At 39.6% G+C, this 5,831-nt stretch overlaps 1 long non-coding RNA gene across 1 annotated transcript; it reads left to right on the forward strand.

Annotated features, from left to right (window-relative positions):
* The first annotated feature begins 876 nt into the window (after positions 1-876).
* LOC119719480 lies at positions 877-5,113 on the forward strand. The gene is made up of 3 exons (XR_005269944.1): positions 877-1,101; positions 1,621-1,745; positions 4,993-5,113. It is a non-coding gene; the product is annotated as an uncharacterized LOC119719480 (long non-coding RNA).
* The last annotated feature ends 718 nt before the right edge of the window (positions 5,114-5,831 follow it).

Below are 5,831 nucleotides of genomic sequence, written 5' to 3' on the forward strand. Positions count from 1 at the left end.
AAAGAATTCTAAAAAAAAAAACTTTGCCAGCAAGCTGATTAGAGTGGGACTCGAACCCACGACCTCCTGCTATTCAACCGCTGGATTCTCCAACTTGAGGAATTGAAATCTACGTTTTAAAACTGTTGTCCCTCTTTAATTTGTGGCTGGATTTCTTGGTGAAAGCATCAGAGCTTTGTGCAGGGAAGTGACAGGTTGAAGATGAATTTTAGGTAAGTTTTTTTTTCAACATATATGTAACAATTTAATTGGACCGTTAGATTGGCTATTAATTAAAATGGTTCCTAATAAGTGAAAGGCTTGATGCCTTTGTAGAGTTGGTCCAGACATTAGTGCCAGTGTTAGGATGTAGGCCTACTTTCAAATAATCATTTCAGCAGTTTGTAATTGCATTTTCTTATAGTTTCTCATAATGCTGGTATTTAAATATGTCACTCGAAATGTATTTGCTGTATCACATGTTTTATAATACGTGTACCAAGCTGTGTAGGCATAACATGTACCGATACGTGTTGACTAAAGGCTCAAAGGTTAATCAATTTGCATTGAATGATGCTGAGCTAAGAATAACACTTGTAAACACATGAAAGTGCGTCATTTGATAGAGAAAGTTATCCATTGACCTATTAACTTTGTATTAGGCCTATTCCATGACAGCAGACCAAACTACATGTAAACAGACTTCAGTGTTGACTAAGAATATTTTGGAAAAACCCATGTGTGTTTCTGTAGGCCTACTGGTACAAATGTAGTTTTTATATATATTAAATATAAAATATCAATGCGCGATTTGCCAGAATTTAAAACATCCTTTTATTTTTTTGAAAGTACGAAAATAGACTTATAAGGACAAGATACAAATATGGAAAGTGCATGTTTTGTTTCATTGGGTGCAACCTGCTTGCATGTGACAGAATATCAATGTTAGCTGTGAATCATTTACTTGTAAGGTTTGAGTCAATGCCATATATGGACACTTATCGAGAGATTAATTTGCATAATGTAGTTCCGTCAATTGGTCATGCGATTGTTGGGTGTGGCAGCTGCAGTGCTTCAGTGTCGCCTTGGATGTCTCTGAATCAACCTGCTTCAAACTTAACTGTAAGTTTTGCCACAGCAATGGTTCATTTCTTTCGTTTTGGGTTCTTAATTTGTTGGTTTCATGGATTATACTAAACATCAGGGTAACCTATAATTAAGAGGTTTCACTGTCGCATTTTACCTCTCTCACTGACTGATGGTCAACTGTGCATTAGTCTGGAGCAGTTTCTACCAGCGACTCAAGACCACTTTTTTCGGTCTCGGTCTTGTCTTGATCTTGTCTCTGTCTCATCCTATCAGAGTCTTGGTCTCGAATGGGCTGGTCTCAGTCTTGAAAGTGCTGGTCTCGGTCTCGGATGCCAAGGTCGCAGATTTTACCCTCGTGATCCATCGAGACCACAAAATGTACCATGTACGCATGGCTTTATTCATGTGCAAGCTGAATTACATACAAACTTATAGTCTTTATTCTAAACATAAACGACATTGTAGGTACAAGTTTTCATGCTGAAGAATGAGATTGAAGCTGGAATATGAAGACCAGTGTGTTACAGCTTTTCATTTATCATTGACAAACAGGACTTCCATTTGTGGCTGGGTGATCCAAAGTACCATGGCTGCACAATCTGAAGCAGCCTGCCAGACTGATGTCCCTACCATGATGCAACAGGAGGCACAGGTACCCACCCCCTCAGCTACAACAGGTGAGTACATTTAGTAGCTAGAGCATTTGCATGGGATCTATGAAGGAGGGAGGGGCATGAAGTCCCCCTCGTCCCTTCCAACTCAACCCCCCTCCCCCCCCCCCAATCCTACCTCACCTACGTACCTCACCTCACTCCAGGATAAATTGTTTGTATGTCGACAGGTTTCAACTTGTTTTGGGGACAGTCAGATTTTTCATAATTATACATGTTAGGCCAAACAAAATAAATGGCCTGTTTACGGTAACAGCCTAAAAAAAAAATGCCAGATAGGTAGGTGCGAAAATAATGTTATTTTGTCTTCTTCTTTTTTTCATTTCAGTTCTTGAATTTGTGTGTTTTTTTGCAATGTTTGAAACTCACTAAACATCATGGGCGTCTCAAGGATTTTTTCTAGAGGGGGACAAAGCACATTTTTTTCCCCAAAGTCCCTATATTTTCCAGCATTTTCCCGATTGATCATTTTTTGAGGTAGGCAGGGACATTCCCCCCAACATTTGCCCCCCTTGCCCCCCCCTCGCAACGCCGTGTGCATACCTATGTTCCCCAATACCGATGTTCCCCAATACCGATGTTCCCAAAAAACCCTACCAATCTAACCCTAGCCCTACCCCTAACCCTAATCCTAAGGATTTCGGGGAACATCGGTAGTGGGGAACATCGGTATTGGGGAACATCGGGTACATCCCGCGATGCCCATGCTAAACATGTACATGTTCTGATTTCTGTTCTGTTCATAATTCATAAAAGACTCAAGCTGTAAACTGGTGAAATCAGAGTTGTACTGATTCTAAAAATAATTTTAAATATCATAACATGGCAATACAGATCAGGGGGTCAAATCTCCCACACTTCACTTGTCAGAGGTGACCCCCCCCCCCCCCCCTCAAGAGCAGGCACAATTTTGACCTCCATAGATCAGTGCATGTATTTCAGCAATTTTCAAATTGAGACGGTATAGGCCTATTGCATGTATGTTCATCTTGCATTCAGTTGTTTTACATTTACTTGCATTTTACCCAGACTGATGAACCTTCCGGGTTGCTGGGTCAATGTTTTTTTCACTCAGTAGGCTCAGTGTTGCAAGGTGTTCCATAACATTAACAACAGAGCCCAAACTCACAATTCATGTTTAAAAAAAACCAAAAAACAAAACTAGAAAATAAATAAAAGTGTTTGCGCAAGGTTAATCTGTTTTGAATAATGCCAGCCTGTCGGAGTGTATTGTGAGTCTCTGGGTATTAGAAATGTATTGAGAAAAAAAGAGCTTCCTGATTCCAAGTCGAGCTAGTGCATAATGGGTGATCATACTCCAAAGAAAACTTCAGACTGACCCAGAGTTGAAGTTCATCTATTCAGTCTTCAAGATACACAGCATAACAGTTCAATAATAAAACACCTTAAAATTTAGAATTGGAAGTTGGCACTGATTTTAATTTTATTTCGACATCAGAATCATTGATTAAATTCAATGAATTCCTCACAATAATACAAATTAAAATTGTGCATTTAAACAAAACAAATTGGCCAGGGGTTCCGTATGGGTGGTGTACCCAATAATACTGTTTTTACGAATACCCAAAGAATTATTTAATAATAATAATAGTGGATATTTATAAAGTGCACGTATCCACCAAGACTGGTGCTCAAGGCGCTACATCATTATCCCTGCTCATTGGGCACATGAAACATTCCAAATACCATCTCAGCTCCCTGGGGAGTATACAGCTCGATGCAGCCTGTTAGGCCCAAGGAAGCTAATTCAATCACAATAACCATCTCTGCCCTCACAGGTACCCATTTACTCCTGGGTGGAGAGAAGCAATGAGTGACAAAGTGCCTTGCCCAAGGGCACACACACACCATGACCCCGCCAGGACTCGAACCCACAACCTGCAGCTTTACCCGCAGACAACAAATCAGTGCCCTTAACCACGAGGCCACAGTACTCCACACAGGCCACAGTACTCCATACCCAAAAGAAAAGGAAATAATTATTCAAGGATTTATTTTCAATACAATAAATTACAATTAATTCCTCTTTAAAAAGAAATATAGGAAATATGCCATCCAGTGTTATATTTTGTAGGTTTACATTCAATATATAAAAACTTGACATTCAGGCAAGGATATGATCATAGACCCAATTTAGGTTCTGTGTAACTGTGGAGGTAAAACAAACAGCAGTCTCACCAGGAGTTTCAGTTAGTGTGGGGAAGTTTGAAAAAGGGTGCTTTCAAATTCAAATATTGCAGGTTCGAATCTGCTAAGTTCTTTTAATTTAAAAAAATTATTAATACCTTAAAATAAAATTAGTACCCTTTTCTGTGCTCATCAAGTTTTTTGCGCAAAAATGCTGATCATATCAAAGCTCCATCGTATCCAGTCAGTCGGATCAGTCAACGGAAAAACCCGAATCACATCTACATGTATCTATGAGGGATCGTGAATCAATAATTCTAACAGCACTGCTCACAGCTGCTGCAAGTGTTCTGCTTTGTCGACTCAGACCCAAACAGCGAACTATTTATCCATACAGATACAGTGAACCCGGCCATCACCATCACGGACTGCGTGCCTGCGCTGCCAGCTAGCTAGCTAGCTGTCAATATGACATCGTCACGTACATCAAGCCCAAGCTAGGACCAGCTAGCGCTATACACTGGATCAATCTGTGTTCGTCTAAAAAAAAACAGAAGAAGAATATATCATGGACAAAAATACACCATCGAAATGTGATGCTCTTAAAGCGTAATAAAGTGTACGCCGGCCTTTCCATTGGCTGGTGTCGCACGCTTCTCATTCATCATGTAGGTTCACATGAGTTCTGCGCGCACCAGCTTCCTATAAAAGGATACATATCAGCTTGTACGTGAAATCAAAAACATATGTACTTTTGTAGGCCTAGCGTTATTCAAGTTTTGACGTCATCATGATTTTCGCACGTTTATGTGTGTGTGTCAGATCATGGCCATGCAGTTTCAAGTGTGGAATATTGTCATGGCAAATCATTGAAAATAGTTCTCATTTTAAATTATCAACTTGCAAAAAGTTTGAGGTCGGCAGTTTGGCTGCAAAGTCCAGGTCGGTGGGGTTACCGTAAACACATCAATGTGGTTTTTGTTTGGCCTTATATATCTTCATTAAAAGTCACAGTTTTCAAAGCACAGACGACATGAAGAAATCCAGTACATGAATCATTTTATCAGTATCTTTTAAAAGGATATTTGAATTCTTCTGATTTTAGATTCCCCACAACGAACTGGAGCCATTGTCAACATACATGTAGGCACAGTCAGCGGTAGCCACTGCCCTATCATTGCAGGTTCAAGTGAAGTTAGTTTCACTCACAGCTTGCCGTCGGATGCAGCAGGTAAATATAATCTTGTTCATCACACTAATTGATATCTTAGATCAAATGTTAAATGTATTTTCATTTAGGGTGGAGTGGGGTTGGGGGTTGTAGGTGATATACTACACAAACATGGACACAATAGGCAGATTGCTGGTAATGCGAGAGAGTACGATTCACAAATGGCACCCCCATTATGTGTGACACATTTGAAGAAAAAAAAGTGAGGATAGCTTTATTGAAGTCACACATTAATTTTTGCATTGATATCTTAATGACTGGAATAATGGAATCAATTGTTTTAGGCCTACACCTGCCGTTACCAGATAGTCCGTGTAAAAGTACTATCAACCAACATCTGAAAAGTCAAACAGTACAAAAGCCAAACAAACAAAGTTCAAAAGCCACACATTCATTTATTTTTTTTCATTTTGGGGGGGGGGGGGCAAATGTATTTGCACACTGCCTTACTAACAAACTGTAAATCCCGAGCCATCATTTTTGTTTTGCCGCCATAGAGGAAGAATATATGCAATCCGTTTCAGAAACAATGTTTAGTGGAAGTAATACATGTACATTCAATATTGGGTTTTACCCTCAACCGACATATTATATAAACACTATATACTCAGTGTTTTCCTGAGTGATAATGAGAAAAAAATCACTCCTGTGGGACTTGAACCTATGACCTCCTGCTTTAACATGTACATGTTGCTTGTTGTTTACCTCAATAG

Source organism: Patiria miniata, unplaced genomic scaffold (genome assembly GCF_015706575.1).
Source record: "Patiria miniata isolate m_02_andy unplaced genomic scaffold, ASM1570657v1 HiC_scaffold_8, whole genome shotgun sequence".
NCBI classification, from domain to species: Eukaryota; Metazoa; Echinodermata; class Asteroidea; order Valvatida; family Asterinidae; genus Patiria; species Patiria miniata.